We start from the raw sequence: 21,602 nt of genomic DNA, 5'->3' as shown, positions 1-21,602 counted from the left end.
ACAGGAATGACCTGCAGGTAACGCTGTAAGGGGGTTGCTGTTAGCTCTGTTTACAGAGGAGAAACGGGAGCCTTGGAGGAGTTGTCGACTGCTGCCAGTCGGGGGCAAAGCCCTCTGTTCACGCCCAGGCCTGGCCCTGCAAAGGCCAGACAGCGGTGTCAACATTGCTGGCAGATTTAAAATCACCGTCGCAGTACTGAAGCTGGGTCAGGGAGCTGAGGTAGGCCAGGCTGGAAAGGCTTGGAGAGGTTTCCAGGGAGGGCAGGGTGAGTTTTTTAAATCTACCGTTTGGTGGCTGCTTTGGGCTTCCTCCGCCAAGCCAGTTTGGGTCCTTGGAGGATCTCTCATCCTCCTCCATAAATATTCACCAGCCCCAGCCGTCGGGGCAGCGGCGCGGAACCCGGAGTGCTGGCTGGGTTCGCGGACACTGGCTCCCCGGCGCGGCGGCGCGGCTCTGCACGACCAGACTCCCGGGGGAGGGAGCGCTGGGGGGCCGCGAGGACGCGCGAGGGCGGGGCGGGGCCATCTGGACCGCCGCTTGGGGGTGGGTGCCTTTGCTAAGAGGGGCGCCAAGCAAACGGAAACCGTGCACCTCTACTGGATCAATCAAAACAGCGCCTCCGGACAAACGCGAATGGGGGCGGCGCAGAGGCCCTTCGGGAGGTTTCAGGCCCCATCTGTGAGGGGCGCACCCAGGGAAGCTCTGGGTTTGTCCACTCTGAGGCCTGTCCAGTTGTCTAACCACCCTGTCCTCAGCGTCGTTTGGCGGGGACAGATGCATAGCTCCCCCGCCCAGTACAGCTGGAAGCGACTTGGGAAAGAAAACCTTGCAATCCCCCTATCTTACAGATGAGGAAATAGCGCCCCTAGAGGAGAAGTAGCTGCCCCAAGGTTGCAGAACTGCTGGGGGCAGAGCCGAATGCCTTCCCTCCATCACCCCGCTTACATATTGAGATGAAGCCTTTGCGGTTCTACCTGCCCACCTATCTGTCAGCTTCTGTGCAACTCATGTGTGCAGTCTAGCCCCCAGCGCAGTCCCGGAACCTAGTAGGTGCTCAATAAATGCTTGTGAAACGGAAACGAACGGAAATGGGACTAGAAAACCCAGGTCCTTAATCTTTGAGGAAAGACAGAATTTAGAAATCCAAGAGTACTGACCGTTGATTAGAGCCAGAGCAGCTAGAGGCTGGATGAATACACCCAACCTAAGGACCCCCGACCGCTGCCCACGCAGCTCCACTCCTGTCTACAGTGAAAAAAAGAGCCACTCCTTCCCTCCCTTCATCTCCCCACCCCTTCCCAAGGCTGAGGATGAAGATATCCTCTGAGGGCTTCGCCTTAAAACCTTAGAGCTGGAAGGAACTTTCCATCGCCTCTAGTTACAGTCTACGTAATGTTTTCTTAAATGATTTTCATTAAGTTCATTCAATATTTATTGTGCATCCACCATGAACAAGGCCCTATATTGCTCAAACAAGACATATGATCCTTGTTAAAATCAAAAGCAAATTTACAAGTCAGGAGTCTTCTACAGCCAGAAGTATTTAGTGGCCAAACATAAGTATTCAATACAGACTATAAATACTGCAGCTGTTATTTCAAAAAGCAAAAGCCCATGTTAAAAGAGGTCGTTCTTGGAGAAGTTTTTTTCTTCTTGATTGGAAAAAAAATTTCCAGGCATAGGGAACTGATCACTGGACTGGAGATGTGTCCCCAACCCTTTTCCTAGCCAATACAGATAAGATATGCTCTGGGACAACCAAAGAAAGCTAAAGAAGATGTGATATCTGGCAAAACAAGCCCAAACAAACCTCTGGAAAGTCAAGAAAGAATTGGGGGGAATGCAAGATTTATTAGAGCCTGCAGGAAACCAAAGTCCAATTAAGTAACTGAAAATATAGAGGCCGGGCATGGTGGCTCATGTCAGTAATCCCAGGACCTTGGGAGGCTGAGACAGGTGGATCACTTGAGTCCAGGAGTTCTAGACCAGCTTGGGCAACATGGTGAAACCCCATCTCTACAAAAAATGCAAAAATTAGCTGGGTATAGTGGCACACAACTGTGGTCCCAGCTACTCGGGAAGCTGAGGTGGGAGAATCACCTGAGCCTTGGAGGTCAAGGCTGCAGTGAGCTGAGATCTCGCCACTGCGCTCCAGCCTGGGTAACAAAGACCCTGGATTAAAAAAAGAAGAAAAACAAATATGAAGTACTATAAAATATGAAAATAGGGAAAGGTTAGAGAATGAGCTGCCTGGTTGTATTAGGTGTTTGCTTTTCTTTAAGACTTGCTCTAAGTTGATATCATATCTCAGAGTCCAAGTCTCAGTTTAACAGATATGTGTATACCTGGCTTCAGCCCAGCACACTGTTTGACATGCAATGGAAGCCGTTCACGTTTGATGCAATTCAGGGCTTGGTGAGTCAAACTCAGTTACTCCACGAGCTAAACATTTACCTACCCTGTGACTCTGTACTTTTTGTCCTGGATATATATATACACATATATATATATATATATATATACACACACACATATATATATATACACATATATATATATACACACATATATATATACACATATATATATACACACACATATATATATACACATATATACACACATATATATACACATATATACACATATATATATACACACACACACATATATATCTACACACATATATATCTACACACATATATATACACACATATATACACATATATATACACACATATATATACACACATATATATAGATATATACACATATATATAGATATATACACATATATAGATATGTATATACACATATATATTTATATATACACATATATATTTGTGTATATATATATTTGTACATGTATATATAAATATAGATGTATAGATATAGATATATGTACACACAACAGAAATGAGCAGTTAGGTCCACCAAAAGACATGTAGAAGAATATTTATGACAGCCTCATTCAGAATAGCTCAGACTGAAAGCAGCTCAAATGTTCATCAACAGGAGAATGGATAAACAAATTGTGGCGTAGCTATACAATGGAATAATGAGCAAGAACAAGCCGCTCAACAACATTAATTAATTACACAGGCGTTATGCTGAGTGAAAGAAGCCAGACACAAGAATATATATTGTTTAATCCAATGTGTATGAAATAGAACACAAGCAAATCTAATCTATAGTGACAGAAGTCAAAATAATGGTTGCCTTTGAGACAGCAGTAACTGAAACCTGGCAAAAGGGGACATTTTGGGCCTTTGGAAATGGTCTGTATTTTGATCTAGGTAGTGGTAACGTGTGCGTGTGTGTATAAATATTTATACACATATATACACATTTAAGCATAAGTATGTAAACATACATCAAGTAATACACTTAAAATCAGTGCACTTTATGAAGGTTATGCCTCAATAGAAAACAGGAAGAAATCGTTTCGGTCAGGATGACAAGTGCATAGTGGGCAAGCTACCACTCTCCCCTCCCCAGCCCGCAGCAGATGTCGCTAATTAATCACCACGCTCCTTTCCTTTGAGCTCGGCTTCAGAACCATCTCAATCCAGCGCTCCAGCCAGCTGTGCTTTGAGGCAAAACTCTCAGCTTTCCCTCATGTATACACAAGTATGTTGATTAAGATAATTAATTAATCATCTTACCATCTTAATTATTAATTATCATCTTCAATTTGTTCAGCCACACTCTGAGGAAGCCTGACTCCCACTATGGACTGGTGGCAGCTTCTCCAAAGTCTGGGTTCAGTTCCCAGGAGGAAGTGGCTTCTGAAGAGCACATTTGGATGCGGGAGAGTGACAGCGGGAGGGGCACGCGACAGGAAGGAAGCCCCTTGACAGAGGGCTGGCGGATTAACGCAGCATACAGGTAAGCATGGGACCCAGAAAAGGCTCAAGTTTGGGCACATTTTCTACCAAGTGGAGCTAACTGGTTTTTCTTGACTGAGGAGAGGGAAGAGGAGAGAAGTTGAGGCCGGACTGCAGGGACTGCCACCTCTTGATTTGCCCGAGGTTCTCTGGCACCTGAAGCACAGCCTGCCCCTCAACGGTCACCAAGGCACTGTGTCTTATCAGGGATGATAACGCTTCCTGTGGGGTTTATCCTGCACAGCGTACAAAATCTTCCACTTCACTATCACGCCTTCGTGAGATCCGGACAGGGTGGGAATTAGCCTCCCCACCCCAAACTCCTGCCTCATTTTAAAATAAGAAAACTGGCCGGCCGGGCGCGGTGGCTCACGCTTGTAATCCCAGCACTTTGGGAGGCCGAGGTGGGGTGTTCACTTGAGGTCAGGAGTTTGAGACTAGCCTAGCCAACACGGTGAAACCCATCTCTACTAAAAATACAAAAATTAGCTGAGCATGTTGGTGCATCTGTAATCCCAACTACGCAGGAGACTGAGACATGAGAATCACTTGAACCTAGGAGGCGGAGGTTGCAGTGAGCCAGGATCGCACCACTGCACTCCAGCCTGGGCAACAGATCCAGACTGTTTCAAAAAAAAAAAAAAATAGGCTGGGTGTGGCGGCTCACGCCTGTAATCCCAGCACCTTGGGAGGCTGAGGCGGGCAAATCACTTGAGGTCAGAAGTTCGAGACCAGCCTGGGCAACATGGCGAATCTCCATCTCTACTAAAAATACAAAAATTAGCCAGCCATGGTGGCGCATGCCAGTAATCCCCAGCTACTCGGGAGGCTGAGGCAAGAGAATCACTCGAACCCAGGAGATGGAGGTTGCAGTGAGCCGAGATCATGCCATTGCACTCCAGCCTGGGCGACAAGAGCAAAACTCTGTCTCAAAAAAAAAGTAAAATAAAATAAGAAAACCAAGGCTCAAAGAGGTCTCGTGACTCATAAACACCCTGCTAACGAAGTAAGGGATTCCAGACTCAAACGCAGGTCTGCGTCATACAAAGCCCATGCTCCTTCTTTGTCTTATCCTTTCATTTTAGTTTTTATTTTTCATCAAAGTTATACTTGCACATAAATGAACAACTTGTTCTGCAAGACTTTTTATGAGAATGGCAGTTCCTCATCCCCATTTCCCTCTCCTGAAAATAACAACTTTCATCACTTTATTTTTTATTATTTATTTTACTTTTTTTGAGATGGGGTCTTGCTGTGTCACCCAGGCTGGAGTGCAGTGGCACAATCACAGCTCACTGTAGCCTCGACTTCCTGGGCCCAAGTGATCCTCTCACCTCAGCTTCCTGAGTAGCTGTGACTACCGGCGCATGTCACCACACCTGGCTAATTTTTGTATTTTGAGGGAGATTTGGGGTTTTGCCATGTTGCCCAGGCTCGTCTCAAACTCCTAGGCTCAAATGATCTGCCCGCTTCGAGGTTGCAGTGAGCTATGATCATGCCACTGCATGCCAGCCTGGGCAACAGAGGAAGCCCTTATCTCAAAAAACAAATAAAATAAGATACACAAAAGCGGTATTACACTGGTTATAGTTTGGTTTCTCTCTACGGGCTGACTGCTAAGAAAGATGTTGCAGATAATTAATGAAAAAGGAATGATCAAATTAGAGTAATACCATTTTGTACCCACCAATTAATGAATGAATCTAGGCATTGCGTATCAGCAACTGTTAACGTCACTCCCTTTACACATACACACACACACACAGAAATAACACATTACGTGCACCTCTTGAGGAAAGAACACACCATCACCTATAGTTGTCAAAAAATCAAAACCTGAATTTGATCAAGCCTCTGGATTTACCAGTTTACTGGAAATACAGACATATTCCAGAGATATTGTAGGTTCAGTTCCAGACAATCACAATAAAGAGAATATTGCAATGAAGTTACCTGAATTTGTTGGTTCCCCAGTGCATATAAAAGTTATGTTTACCCTACACTGTAGTCTCTTAAGCATGCAATTACTATTATGTTTTAAAAGGCAATGTATATATTTTAAAAATACTTGGCTGGGCACAGTGGCTCACGCCTGTAATTCCAGCACTTTGGGAGGCCAAAAGTGGATCGCCATAGTCACAATTTAAATTTACTTTTAGAATTAGTTGATTTATATCTGCCTCACTCACTAGGCTTTAATCTCCAAGAGGGCAGGAGTCATGCCTGTATTAGCTCGTCATTTTATCTCCTGGTTTAGCACATACCTGGCGCATTGCAGGTGCTCAGTGAAGAGACCCTGAATGAACTAGATATTAGATTGACAAGAGAGTTTGGTCCTCCCATCCCAGCTGCCACCATTTGCATGCTGTTGCCCAAGGAAACCTGCCACCTTCTGCAGCCCTTAGACCCCTCCTAGAGGAGCCACCTCACCTCCCTCCATCTGCTCCCTCCCCTTCACCCTCCTTACCTGCTGCTCAGAAGCTCTAGGCAACTGGCTGGGTGCAGTGGCTCACACCTGTAATCTCAGCACTTTGGGAGGCTGAGGCAGGCAGATCACCTAAGGTCAGGAGTTCGAGACCAGCCTGGTCAACATGGTGAAACTCCGCCTCTACTAAAAATGCAAAAATTAGCCGGGCATGGTGGTGCCTATAATCCCAGCTACTTGAGAGGCTGAGGCACGAGACTTGCTTGAACCTGGGTGGCAGAGGTTGCGGTAAGCTGAGATAGCACCACTGCACTCCAGCCTGGGTGACAGAGTGAGATTCCATCTCAAAAAAAAAAAAAAAAAAAACCTCCAAGCAACTAGAAGAGACCTAGAAGAACTGAGGCAGCCATGCAAACCTGGCCCCTCTGGCCCCACTGAGAGCCAAAACCTCCTCTGCAGGTCCCTAACAAGCCAGTGAGTCTGGGTCCTAGGTCCTGGGTACTTCCCCTAAGGCCTGGAACTTTCTTTTTTTGAGACAGAGTCTCACTCTCATCCAGGCTGGAGTACAGTGGCAAGATCATGGCTCACCGCAGCCTCGACCTCCTGGGCACAGGTGATCCTCCCACCTCAGCCAAGTGGTTGAACTACAGGTATACACCACCAGGCCCAGCTAATTTTTTGTAGAGATGGGGTTTTGCCATGTTGCCCAGGCTCGTCTTAAACTCCTAGGTTCAAGCAATCTGCCTGCCTTGCCCTCCCAAAGTGCTGGGATTTACAGGCATGAGCCGTCGTGCCCAGCCTGGCCTGGAAGAATCTTTTTTTTTTTTTTTTTTTGAGACGGAGTCTCGCTCTGTCACCTAGGCTGAGTGCAGTGGTGCGATCTCGGCTCACTGCAAGCTCCGCCTCCCGGGTTCACGCCATTCTCCTGCCTCAGCCTCTCCGAGTAGCTGGGACTACAGGCGCCCACCACCACGCCCGGCTAATTTTTTTATATTTTTAGTAGAGACGGGGTTTCACCGTGGTCTCGATCTCCTGACCTCGTGATCTGCCTGCCTCGGCCTCCCAAAGTGCTGGGATTACAAGCGTGAGCCACCGCGCCTGGCCAAGATTCTTAAAGACACATCACCACAGTCATCTGAAGAATTCCTTCCACCTAAGAACCTGCTCCCCTGACTCTACCCTGCTGGATGGAAAGAAGGACTGGGCACATATTTGATTATCCAGTGAGGACTTGCTGAGCGCCTGCTATGGCCAGGCTCTGTGTGAGATGGTTAGGGAACGTCAGTGAACAAACATGGTAGACACAGCCACTCTCCCCTTGCTCCTTGCTCACCAAACAAAGTTCATTCCAACTCTCGCCCTGGCCCCTTGGGGTCTTTGTTGTTTAAGCCAATCAGGATGTTATATTCCCTTATAAATGCTAGCATTTTTTTGTAGAGATGGGGTTTCGCCACGTTGCCCAGGATGCAAGATGAAAAAGTGCTTGGCACTACTACACAATACATTTTAAATGGTTAAGATGGTAAATTTTATGTTGTGTTTCTTACTACAATTGCAATTTATTTTAAAAGTTTGTGCATGGGTAAGACTAAATTGTAGAGTTTAAGAAGGCACTCTTGGGTGAAATTATAAAGAAATGCAAGGACGTTGTTACTATAAAATTACCTGAGTTTCTCTCTGAGTATTTCTCTCCGAGTACTGCCACTGTCTGTCCAGTCAGACAAGAGGACTCATGCTGTCACACTCTGAGTGCCCAGTGAAGCTGGAGCTGAACCCCAGGCCATCCTGTTTCCACTACACCGATGCTAGCATTCACAAGGGAATAGAGCACCATGACCGGCTTAGATGAATGACAGTCCCAGCCAATAAAACTTGAGGAGGTGTCTGCTGGGAGCTACTGGGAAGGTTTTCCTCACCCTTACAAAGGGACATGAAGAAGAAACACCTCCTCCTCAGGCCAACATTGTGTGATGTCTGGAGCTGGGGCAGCAATTTTGCAACCTTGAGGGAAATGACTGCCACTGTGAGAATAGCAAGGCTGAAAGAAAGAACCTGGGTTATTGGTGACAACACTGAGCTTCTGAATTCACCACCCTGGACATGCCCTCCCCCTGATCTTCTTGTGGCCTATGAGGATGAAAGCCCTCGTTGTTTACAGTGGTCCTGGATGAGTTTTCTATTACTTGCAACCAAAAGCCACCTACAAGGGGCAGCTCTCACTTCCTGAGCAACTGCTGGCTAGCAGGCACCAAGTCACAGACCTTAGTACTCTCTCATTATTCCCACTCCCCCTTAGGGCCTGGAAGTCATGACCCCATTTTATAGCTGAGGAAGCTGAGACCCAGAGATCAACAGGGACTCGCTGTGTCATACACTAAGTGGCCAGTGGAGCTGGAGGTGAAGCCCAGGGCATTCTCTTTCCACTACACCAATGGTGGTGATAAATTTCATCACTATGCCCATTGGAACTCTCTGCTGCAAGTGCAAGGAAGGGGAACCAGGCCAGCCCAAGCCACAGGGTATCCAGGAACTCAGAATCAGTCTCTCTCTTTCTCTCTCTCTCTCTCTCTCTCTCTCTCTCGCCACCTCTCTGTCTCCCTCCCATCATTGCATGCTCCATACTCTCAGGCCAGCTGCCCCACTAGGCTAGAAGTATGGCCACCAGCAACCCTAGTCTCACATCCCAACAGCCAAGGGACAAAAAGGACAGCAGTCTCACTTTCCCCAGCTCGAGTTTTATTGGCCAACCTTGGGCCACATACCCCTGCCTTGGGCTAATCATGTGAGTCTGAATTCTGGGTGCTACTTCCTGGTCTGTGGCTTGGACTATTCAAGCTCTCTAAGTTTGCCCATCCTTAAACAAGGATAATAATAATCGTACCTACTTCATTGGGTTTTTGGGAGGATCATTCATTAATTTAATGAAAACTTATTGCAGCCAATTCTGTGCCAGGCAGTATGTTAGGTGTTGAAGCTACAGTAGAGGACAGAGACCCAATCGCTGCCCTCATGGAGTTAATAGTCTAGCGAGAAAGACAGATGTTACATAAATAAACATGAACGATTCTCTCTATTACACCTGTGAGAAGTGTTTTAAAAGTACAGAGTTCCACTGGAGAGAGGCAAAGGAGACCTAGCTCAGGTCAAATGAGTAACATTTAAAGAGCCCAACACTGGGCTTGGCATGAGTTAGCTTTCAGTCTATGTAGCTATCATATAGTTTTTACTCGGCATCTTCGCAACCCTCTGGCCTCCCCACAGCCACTTCCCACAAGGAGAGGTGCTGAGTGACTTGGCTGCCTTGCAGCCAATTACAAGCTTCCTAGGGGACAGAGAGCAAGTGTGACACATGCGTTGGGACAGCAGCAGTACAGCAGGTCCCAGGGAAGCGCAATGCTGGTGGGCGGCACACACCCAGCTGATGACATCGCCACTTATTGGGAGCAGCCTTTCCTGGGTTCCAGCCGAAGCCCCAACCAGGAGGCCTGCAGAGGCCCCAGTGGCTTCTCAGGTTCCAGGGTCTCCCAAGCTCCTTCGGCTGGCTCTGCATCGAGCCCTAAAATGCACTGCTGAACAAGTGACTTGCCTTTCACGATTGCCAGGCTCTGCCATCATGAGCCTCAACTCCCTGGCCTCAGGGACAAGGGTCCTGCCCCTGCCCCTGCCCCTGCCCCAAGGCACCATGCTGTATAATCACTTCCTAGTGACCGTTTGAAAAGCTCTTTGTGATCCAGGGATGTGTCTGTGGAACATACTCTGTCCCCAGCAGGGCCCTATACAGCTCCTTCCCATCTCTCTTGTGCAGAGGCACTGTTTCTTCAGGGAAGAAGGGCCAAGAAGCTGCCGCATCGGATCACTGCCACAAACACTGGCTCCGTTCCCATCCCCATCACCACTGCCCTGGCCTGAGCTCAAGCCCCCATGGGACCCCAGTGCCAGCCCATCCGGCCACCCGGCTTCCAGGGTCTCCCTTCCAACATGAGGCAGCCAGAGGGGCTCCCTGGAGCACATGCCACTCTTCCATTTGAGCACCTTCAATGGCTCCCTGGGTCTGCACCATCCGGCCAGTCCCCTAATGTTGCCACAAGGCCCTTGTGATGTGGCCCTTGCCTAACATTTTCAACTGTATGTTCTCAGCCAGCCAACTATATGCACAGAGTTTGCCTGGAACATGATACATGTTTGTCAAACACGTGTTCCCTTCTGCATTAATTTACTATGTGCCAGGCTCTGTGTGGCTCTGGGATGCAGTGGTGAGCCACACGGACATAGTCTCTGCCCTCAGAGAGTTCACAGTCTAGTACGGGAGGAAGACAGCAGTGAAACAAAAGCAATCACAAGGGTTTATCAGGGCAGGGTGTGGTGGCTCATTCCTATAATCCCAGCACTTTGGGAGGCCGAGGCAATCGGATCGCTTGAGCCCAGGATTCAAGACCAGCCTGGGCAACATAATGAAACACCCTCTCTACTAAAAATACAAAAATTAGCTGGGCATGGTGTCATGTGCCTGTAGTTCCAGCTACTTGGGAGGCTGAGGTGGGAGGATCGCTTGAGCCTGGGAGGCCGAGCTGCAGTAAGCTGTGTTCATGCCACCGCACTCCAGCCTCAACAGAGTGAGACCCTGTCTCAAAAAAATAATTAATTAAAAAAAGAGTTTATCATTACAAATTATAGTGAGAGCTATGAAGGACCCATCCATGAAGGATGGAGAGTATTAGAGAAGTGTGACTTTGCCTGGGAGTCAGCAGCTCCCCTGAGATGACACCAACCTGACATCAGATGAATGAGTAGTCACCATCCAGGCGAGGGGTTTGGGGGTGGAGGGAGAGTGTCCCTGATGCTGAGGCCAGAGAGCACCCACAGCCTCTGGGATCTGGAAGCCTGGGGGCAAGTGGGCCCTAGGGATCCCAGGGCTGTGAGTGGGGACACAGATGGGGCATGATCCCTCTGAACCAAGGAGGGATGGGAATGAAAACAGAGAAGCCTGGTGAGTGATGCTGGGGGTTTGGACTGATGTCATCACAGTAGAAATGCCAAGTCAAAGGGGACTTTATAATTGAACTTTTTTATTATGGAATTTTAAAATATAAGTAAATGTAGAGAGAACAGTACCATGAACTCCTGAACCCCTCATCCAGCAGCATCCACAACAGCCGACCCACAGCCAAGCTTTTCTCAGCTATACCCCACCCACGCTCCTTACCCTAAATGTATGATGCCGAAACAAATCCCAGATTTGCTTGCTGTGTGGTTCACCCATAGATATGTCAATATGTATCTCGACAACAAAAGGACTGTTTTTAACATAACCACATTATCACACCTAAAAAAAAAATAAATGATAACACAAGGGGAAATGTCTGAGGCTTGATATGTATTGCCAAACTACCCAGAAAAGCCCCCCCGCCCGACCCCGAGCAGGTGTAAGGGTCCCCATCTCACTACACACTTGCCAACACTGGGTGTTACAGGAGATGGATTTCTACAAGAGGCTCACCCTAAAACCTAGGAGCTAACCCTTAAATTCCAGGTTCACTTAATTAAAAGAGGCAGCCACAGAAACACTTTCTGTGGAAACCTCTCTCACACATCCAATGGCCACTTGTGAGCGGCCAGCAATCGGGGGTTGTAGAGGCAGGAGGTGGTGAGCCCAGCAACCCCTGCCAGCTCCCCAGGATGGGCCCTGTGCGGGTTCACGGAGCACCCTGCTGGCTCCCCAGGGCGGGCCAAGTGCGGGTTCATGGATCAGGGCCCCTGCCCATCCTTCATCTCCCACATCTGCCCTCAGCCAATGGGGCAGACTGAGAAAGGGTTTCCTTAGGACCCAAAGGTTTCCAGAAACAACCCACCAGAGCCAGAGAGGGAAGGAGCAGCAGGTGCTCCCTCCTACTGCAAGCACATCCCCCTTCAGGGCTCAAAGGCCTTTGTTTCTGTTTGAGCTGAAACCTAGGGACTCACTGCCTTGCCTCTCCTCAGACCTGTGCCCTCCCCACAGTGACTCATGGGTGTCCCATTTAGTCAGGAACCTAGAATATTAAAAGATCTACAAGCCAGATAGGTGAGTTTTCAGTTTCCGAGAGCAGTTTCATCTTTCTAGTAAGATGGAGGCAGCCACATTTCCAGAACTCTCTGCGCAGTTCCCTAACCTTTCTGAGCCGTGGTCTTTACCTAATCAGGTTTGACTTCCTGCTACAGCCTCCTACTCTCAGCCCAGAATAGAGGCGGCAGCCAGGCATGGTGGCACGTGCCTGTGGTCCCAGCTACTGGGAAGGCTGAGGTGGGAGGATCGCCTGAGCCCTGGGAGTTCAAGGTTGTAGTGAGCTGTCATCGCACTACTGCACCCCAGCCCGGGTGAGACCCTATCTCTAAAAAAATTAAAAATAGAGACAGCTGTCCTTCCTGCAAACCAGCCAGCCAGACACTGAGTCTTTGCTGTGTTCCAGGCACCCTGCTAATCCAGGGAGATGCAAGGGTGAATAGGACCTGATCCCTTCCCTGCAGGAGCTCACCATCTCTGAGAAAAGCGGTCACATAAACACTGTGCCACGTGACCAGGGCTCCAGAAGAGACGTGTTCATGCTGCTGTGGGAATTCAGCTAGTGGAGCCAAGAGCTCTGTCTGGAGAGAGAAGGCTTCTAGGAGGTGGGATCTTAAAAGCTGGGGCTTGAATGACACTGGGGAAAGTCAAGGTGGGGGAAATCATCTCCTGGACAGGACATGAACTAACACTCTTTGGATTCAAGCAGCAGAACATCTCTTCATACATTTACTGGACATTTGTATGTCTTATTTAAAGTAATGTCTATTCAGATCCTTGCCCATTTTTTAATTGGGGTTTTTTTTTTTATTGTTGAGTTGTAAGAATTCTTGGCCAAGCTCAGTGGCTCACGCCTATAATCCCAACACTTTGGGAGGCTGAGGCAGGAGGATGGCTTGAGCCCAGGAGCTTGAGACCAGCCTGGATAAGACAGCGAGATCCCATCTCTACAAAAAATTAGCTAGGCATGGTGGTACACATCTGTAATGTCAGCTAATGGGGAGGCTGAGGTGGGAGGATTGCTTGAGCCCAGGAGGTTGAGGCTGCAGTGAGCTGTGATCACATCACTGCACATCAGCCTGGGAAACAGAGCAAGACCCTGTCTCAAAAAAAAAAAAAAAAAAAAAAAAATTCTTTATATATCCTAGACACTACTCTCTTGTCAGATACTTAAGTTGCAAATATTTTCTTCCATTTCATGAGTCTCAATATCCTTTCATACCTTTTGAATCTGGTGCCATATACATATACTACCTATTAAAATATCATAGGTAATTCAACATTTTCTGGAGCCACAATAAGAAAGTAAAAAGAGGGCCAGTTGTGTTGGCTCATGCCTGTAATTCCAGCACTTTGGGAGGCCAATGCGGGTGGCTCGCTTGAGGTCAAAAGTTCGAGACCAGCCTGGCCAACATGGTGAATCCCCGTCTCTACTAAAAATACAAAATTAGCCGGGTGTGGTGGCGGGTACCTGTAATACCAGTTACTCGGGAGGCTGAGGCAAGAGAATCTCTTGAACCCGGGAGGTGGAGGTTGTTGCAGTGAGCTCAGATCGTGCCATTGCACTCCAGCCTGGGCAACAGAGCAAGACAGAAGCTATATTATGTAGAATTCCATGACAGTAAATGAGGTATTCCATGAACACAGATGGTTGCACTGGCAGAAGTATTTTGGGAAGAGATGGCAAATCCATATCTAGAATGAGAGTCTGTTCCAATGAGGACAAAATTGATGTCCCCTCTATGGTGGAAGGGGTCCAATGTAGTTAGTCTGCCACCAGATGGCTGGCTGAGGTCCCCCCACCTCCAGGAATGATAAGCTTCTGAAATGTCTGGAGGGCATTTTCTTTCCTTCCTTTCAACATTCACTCGACAATTTGCTGGGGGCCTCCTCTGGTCCCAGCCATATGCTCAGACTATAAATGACATAGCAGGGGTTGGGCCCTTGGTCACTGTCTCAGGCTCAGGGTTTAGAGACATGAGAAACAGAAATGGCTGCCATGGCCACCACTGCTGAAACAGAATGACCCAGTGAAAAGAGCACTGGGCGGGGAGTCTAGGGTACCTGACTTCTAGTCCAGGTCTGCTGCTAGCACCCATATGACAGGAGTGGGGACACTGTGCTTCTCTAGGCTCAGATTCCTCATCCTTGAAACAGAATGGAAGCTCCAGGATGGTGAGGACCAATGGTGGACCAAGGCTAGGGGGTGATGAGGGGGTACCGTTGTGGAATCAGTTCCCCTTGGGTGCAGAACATGAGTTATTTGTCAGCCGGGTGCAGTGGCTCACACGTGTAATCCCAGCACTTTGGGAGGCCAAGGCGGGCAGATCACCTGAAGTCAGGAGTTCGAGCAGGCTGGCCAACATGGTGAAACCCCGTCTCTACTAAAAATATAAAAATTAGCCGGGCGTGGTGGTGTGCGCCTGTAGTCCCAGCTACTCGGGAGGCTGAGGCGGGAGAATCACTTGAACCCAGGAGACGGAGGTTGCAGTGAGCCGAGTTTGCACCACTGCACTCCAGCCTGGGCAACAGAGCCAAGCTCTGTGTCAAAAAAAAAAGAGTCATTTGTCTCCGAAGAAGTTTTAAATAATTAACTCATAGTTGGTCTCCTTTTTGTTATCACAATACACCTGCTGTTCTAAACAATGCCAGTTAGAAAATACTCATCAAAAAAAAAAAAAAAATCCTTGTTTTGTCTGAGTTCTAAATAATTACTACAGTTACCATTAAGTTTTAATAATGTGTGTGTAAGCTTCAAATTAGCAATTTTAAAATTATCTTTTAATAAACATTGTATTCTACATGGACGTTAACTCGGAGTACTCCGTTCTACAGTTCTACCCAGACACACACAGACCCAACTACCTGTGATTTTTCTAGGGTAAGTATGTAGTGGCCTGGAATCTTTCAAGCTCACTTCTGGCAGAAAGTGATTAAAATTTAAACAAATAAATCAAAGACAGGGAAATTTAAGTCTCCATCCACCCCATCTCTTAACACCTGATGCATTGAACCAGGGAAGCTCACCTGCGCCATCTAGTGGTAGAAATGGTGATTACAGGCACGTGTGGCTGGACATTCTCATCCCTGCGGGCAGCTCTTGTCCCACAGGGGTAGCGGGCACAGGGCTATGGAGTGCTTGAAATGCGACTCATCCGAATTGAGATGGGTTGAAGGTGTAACATGTATACTGAATCTCTAAGACTTAGTATGAAAAAATAATGTAAAGTAGCTCTTTAACAATGGATTATACTGATTACATATTCTCTATTGATTACACATTCAAATGATAATATTGGGGGTGAGGGAAGCCTCGGGAAGGTTTAATCAGACAAGTCAGCCCCAAGGCTGATTGCATCCTAGGTCCACCTAGATAACAACAAGAAAGTTCCTTCACTTCTCAGGGCCTTAGTTCCCTCATCCTTAAAAATGGATGGGTGATACCGACATCACGAGACTATGATGATTAAATGCGATAAGGCATATAAATGCCTAAGACATTTACACTCGGGAGAAGTTGGTTTCCTTTCTCTCAGAGCTAATCAAAATGGCAGAAAAACTAGAGTAGGCAGCCTCCTGGGGGCACTCTCAGAGGGTCTGGATTTATTTCCCTTTTTCCCCTTCAGCACTATGCTGCAGGTGTGTGGCCCAGGCAATCAGCCCCCCTAATTGTGGAGGACCAGCTCCAGCTGCCGCCCTCCTGTGCCCCTGCCCACCTCGGCGCCCACTGTGTGCACAGCACCAGGCACCAGTTCATGAGCTTGCTCTCATCCTGTGGGGCAAGGCCCAATCCCACCTTTCTGCCTGGGTGTCTTCCCAGACACACCGGCCCCTCCGCTTCCCGCAGTGGGCGGCCTCCCTGTATCCACACCCACCACAGGGCACAAACCGCGCACCCACTGCCACCTCTGCATCAGCGGTTCTGTGTCATGTTGGACCAACAGTATCAACATCAGCTGGGAACCAATGAGAAATGCAAGTTCCTGGGCCTCAGACCTGCATCAGAGACTCCAGGGGTAAGGCCCGGCCATGCTTCAGAAAGACCTCTAGGTGACTCGGCTGCCCAGTCAGTTTGAGAACCAGTGCCCTATAAGCCCTCACAGCGGCCGGGCGCATTGACTCACGCCTGTAATCCTAGCACTTTGGGAGGCCAAGGCGGGCGGATCACGAGGTCAGGAGATGGAGACCATCCTGGCCAACATGGTGAAACCCCGTCTCCACTAAAAATACAAAAAATAATAGCCGGGCGTGGCGGCGGGCGTCTGTAGTCCCAGCTACTCTGGAGGCTGAGGCAGGAGAATGGCGTGAGCCCAGGGGATGGAGCTTGCAGTGAGTCGAGATCGCGCCACTGCACTCCAGCCTGGGCGACAGAGCAAGACTCCGTCTCAAAAAAACAAAAACAAAAACAAAACAAAAAAAAATACAGTTTCCTTTGCTCTCCCGTCTGCTCCCCTCCCATCCCCTCCGTCAGTGGAGCCCCTGTTCGGTTGTGGGGGAAATCCTGTGCCTAAAACTACCCTGTCATCTTCCCCTTCACCATTTTGCCCATGGTAATCTTCACCAAACTTTAGCAAACTTTCAGTATTTTTATCACATATGCAGGCCACTTTTCTATTTCTTCCTCAACATTTTAAATTTGATACAAATTCAAATACACACTTGAGGTGGGCACAGTGGCTCATGCCTGTAATCCCAGCATTTTGGGAGAGGGAGGCAAGAGGATTACTTGAAGACAGAAATATGAGACCAGCCTGGGCAACATACCAAAACCCCATTTCTACAAAAAAACTTTAAAAATTAGCTGTGCACTGTGGCATGTGCCTGTAATCGTGGCTACTCGGAAGGCTGAGGCAAGAGGATTGCTTGAGCCCAGGAGTTAGGGGCTGCAGTGAGCTATGATGGCACCACTGCACTCTAGCCTGGATGGATGACAGAGACTTTGTCTCTAAAAAACAAAACAGAACAACCCCAAATATACACTTTAGCCTGGTCCTAAAGAATCTAGAAATTCAGACTTAACATACCAGTTATATTTTTCTATCACATATTAAACACTATTAAAGACTGTTTCTCACCAGGCACGGTAGCTCACACCTGTAATCTCAGCACTTTGGGAGGCCGAGGCAAGTGGATCACCTGAGGTCAAGAGCTTGAGACCAGCCTGGCCAACATGGTGAAACCCCGTCTCTACTAAAAATATAAAAATTAGCAGCCGGGCGTGGTGCCTCACACCTGTAATCCCAGCACTTTGGGAGGATGAGGTGGGCAGATCACCTGAGGGCAGGAGTTTGAGAACAGCCTGACCAACATGGAGAAACCTGTCTCTACTAAAAATACAAAATTAGCCTGGCGTGGTGGCACATGCCTGTAATCCCAGCTACTCGAGAGCTGAGGCAGGAGAATCGCTTGAACCCAGGAGGCAGAAGTTGCGGTGAGCCAAGATCGTGCCATTACACTCCAGCCTGGGCAACAAGTTGTGCCTATAATCTCAGCTACTTGGAAGGCTGAGGCATGAGAATCACTTGAACCCAGGAGGCAGAGGTTGCAGTGAGCCAAGATCATGCCACTGCACTCCAACCTGGGGGATAGAGCGAGACTCTGTCTTAAAAAAAAAAAAAAAAAAAAAAAAAAACTGTTTATCCAAAGTACTGCCTACAAGTCATTTTGGGGAAATGATGCCTGCAGTGCAGCCTGGCTCTCTCACAACACACTTTATCCTACCCTTTCCTGTCTACCCCTCAGGGCTTCCATTTCCCTCCTCCTCTCATCTGCAGCCCCGACCCTTGACAGCCCTACCTTCCTGGACCATCCAGCGCCTCCCTTCCATCAACTCCCCACCCAAGACTCTGACATCCCTGAGGACTCCCTGTGAAACATCACCAGCTCCATAAATACACACAGAATGAATGAACTCTGGGCCCTCAAAACATCTGCCTCTGCCCCACAGCACCCCAAGCCCCTGTCCTTATGTAACTCGTCTCTAAGTAGCAGCTCCAGGAAGTGTCCCTGGACCTCCCATACACATCTTTCCGGGCCTCTGCCCACCCACCCTTCCACCTTACTTTCCCACCCTCACCAAAGGCCTCGCATGTGCCAGGCATTGCACTAGGTAGTGTGGAAACAGAATATAAAGAACAGCTCTGGCCTTCAAGGAACTCAGATTCCCATAAGCCAGAACCAGTCTTCTCATTCCTGCTATTGCTCCTAGAAGCATATCACAAGCATCCTCCCTTGTCCACATCAGAACACCTGGAAACATAGGGTCAGCCAGAGAGTGGGATGGTCAGCACGCCAACTGTGAGTTAGCAGGGGTTTAATAACAAAAGCCATCTCCAGTGACGGAAATGAAATCACTGGCAGCCTGGGGCAGGGACATGGGGAACTGACTGCAAAGTGGCATGAGAGAACTTTCTGGAGTGATGGAAATGTACATCTTAATTGGGGTGGTGGTTACAGAGACGTATATGTTTGTCAAAACTTATCGAACTGGCCGGGCGCAATGGCTCATACCTGTAATCCCAGCACTTTGGGAGGCCAAGGCGGGCAGATCACTAGAGGTCAGGAGTTCGAGACCAGCCTTGCCAACATGGTGAAACCCCCCATCTCTACTAAAAATGCAAAAATTAGCTGGGCATGGTGGTGCTTGCCTGTAATCCCACCTACTTGGGAGGCTGAGGTACGAGAATCACTTGAAACCAGAAGGCGAGGAGGCTGCAGTGAGCCGAGATTGCGCCACTGCACTCCAGCTTGGGCGGCAGAGTGAGACTCAGTCTTAAAAAAAAAAAAAATGTATCAAACTATATGCTTAATAGAGTTAATTTAAAAAGAGATAGACTCAAGTCCCCCACACTGCCACTCACTAATGCATCAACTGGGCCTAAGTTGCCATCTTTCTGAAACTGTTTGTCTAACACATGGTTTATGGGCTAGTTCAATGATTTTCAAAACACTGATTTAAACAAAATCTTACTCTAAACCAGGTAAAAGGGAGCTCCCTGGCTGAAGAGGATGCGGAGAATCAGGTGCTGTCCTTCTGACCCCCTTCCCCTCCTCACAGTAACCCTGGCGGCGGTGCATAAACCTATCTGAAACCATTGGGATCCATTGTCTCTAAGGTCCCAAATAGCAATGACCGTCTTTGATTCTATGTCTCTGCTAAAGATTTGCTTCAAACTAAATATATCCCCTTTTCCTCCACACCAGATGGTTCTATATTCCTCTCCATGTGGAAAGAGTAGGTTTTCATGCTCCCATGGAAGAGGGAAGCAGGCACAAGAATGAAGGCCATGTCTCTCCTCTCCATTCTCCTCTTCCCGGGTCATGTCACATAGCACATACAGCAGGTGTTTAAGAAGGGGCTACAATATAAGACCTCTCATTAATGGCCAATTTTGGTTACATCAAAGTACTTATTAAAGCCTGGCTAACTGGGTCATTAGATGTCCATTAAATCCCCATGGCTCTTCATCAGAGAGGCAGAAGGCCCTGGACCAAGGCCTCTAACCTGAGCAGAAAGACTTAGTGGGTCTGTATGACCAGGGTAGTAGCTCATGGGGGTGGGGTGACATTTTTAGGGTTTGTCCTGTCCTCTGACCAGCTCTCCCTGCTTCTCCTCCCCAGAGTGGACTAAGGACTAACTAAAGGAAAAAAGATGTGGCCACAGGTTCTGGTGGAGTAGGTTGTTGGGGAGAAAGGACAGCATAGGGTTAGAGGCCCAGAGGTTCTGGGACAATCACGATATAACATGAGCCACATGTGTAATTTTACATTTTCTAGTTAGTAGCCACATTAAAAAGGTTAAAAGAAACAGGTAGAATTCATTTTAATGATATATTTTATTAACCCAACATATTCAAAATCTCATTTCAACATGTTATCAATGTAAAAAATTATTGAGATACTTTTACATTCCTTTTTTCTTCCTACATCTTTGAATTCTGGCATTTCACACAGCACATCTCAGTTCAGACGGGCCACATTTCCAGTGCTTAATATCCACCTGTGGCCAGAGACGAACACATTGGGCAGGGCATGCAGAAGAGCAGAGAAATGAGGACAGACCCTCCCTAAGCAGTTCCTGCAGGGAGTGGGGAGTGTTGGCGGAGGTAAGTGAGTGGATGCCCTCCTGCGTCCGAATGCCATTTATCCTCTTCCTGGAAGGCGCACTTCTTGCTGTCCTCTCGGAGCCAGCACTGAGAAGTTCTGGGAGTGTCTTGTGCAGACCAGGAAGCAGCCAGGAGCCGAGCAGCCCAGCGCCATGCAGAGGATGCCAGCTGGGCTCCTGGGCCAAACGCAGGCCGCAGAGGGGTGGGGTTTGGCTTCCATGGCATTTTTAAATATCTTGAAGCGATTGTGATTCTCATTACATGACCTTCCTGGCTCCTACAGATATTGGGGTGTGTAACCCCTGCCTAAGACCACAGTCCTGAGAGTCCAGGAGCCCTGATGTTAGCTTGGCCACTTTGTCACCTACGTTTCTTTGTAGCTGACAACATACGTTATCAAACTATTCATATGTGTCTTCTATACAATTAGAGATAATAGTACCTGATATGGTTTGGCTTTGTGTCCCCACCCAAATCTCCTGTCAAATTATAATCCCCACAGGTCAGGGGCGGGACATGGTGGGAGGTGATTGGATCTTGGGGTGGTTTCCCCCATGCTGTTCTCCTGACAGCGAGGGAGTTCTCACAAGATCTGATAAAATAATTTTTTTTTATAGAGTCTCACTCTGTCACCCAGGCTGGGGTGCAGCAGCATGATCTCAGCTCACTGCAACCTCCACCTCCCAAGTTCAAGTGATTCTCATGCCTCAGCCTCCCAAGTAGCTGGGATTACAGGCGTGTGCCACCATGCCCAAATAATTTTTGTATTTTTAGTAGAGACAGAGTTTTGTATTTTGTATTTTTAGTAGAGACAGAGTTTCACCATGTTGGCCCAGCTGGTCTCAAACTCTGACCTCACGTGATCCACCCACCTTAGCCTCCCAGAGTGCTGGGATTATAGGCATAAGCCACCACACCCAGCCAAGATCTGATGGTTTAAAAGTGTGTGGCCCTGGCCCCCTTCTGCCGCCATGTAAGACATGCCTTGCTTCCCCTTCACCTTCCACCATAACCATGTTTCCTGAGGCCTCCCCAGCCATGCAGAACTGAGATTCAATTAAACCTCCTTTCCTTATAAATTATCCAGTATCAGGTAGTTCTTTATAGCAGTGTGAAAACAGACTAATACCTCACAGAGATGTATGAG

General features: G+C 48.0%; 1 long non-coding RNA gene across 2 annotated transcripts; it reads left to right on the top strand.

Annotated features, from left to right (window-relative positions):
• Positions 1-62: 62 nt before the first annotated feature.
• On the top strand, positions 63-7,694 carry LOC131383038 (uncharacterized). Of its 2 annotated transcripts, none has more exons than XR_009212741.1 (3): positions 63-220; positions 3,704-3,889; positions 7,317-7,694. It is a non-coding gene; the product is annotated as an uncharacterized LOC131383038 (long non-coding RNA). The 2 variants fall into 2 exon arrangements; XR_009212740.1 differs by having other exon boundaries at positions 7,314-7,693.
• The last annotated feature ends 13,908 nt before the right edge of the window (positions 7,695-21,602 follow it).

The sequence above is a fragment of the Hylobates moloch genome, unplaced genomic scaffold (assembly GCF_009828535.3).
Source record: "Hylobates moloch isolate HMO894 unplaced genomic scaffold, HMol_V3 SCAFFOLD_3, whole genome shotgun sequence".
NCBI lineage: Eukaryota > Metazoa > Chordata > Mammalia > Primates > Hylobatidae > Hylobates > Hylobates moloch.
The sequence above is the reverse complement of the archived record's forward strand: the minus strand, read 5'-3'. Positions and strand labels throughout refer to the sequence as shown.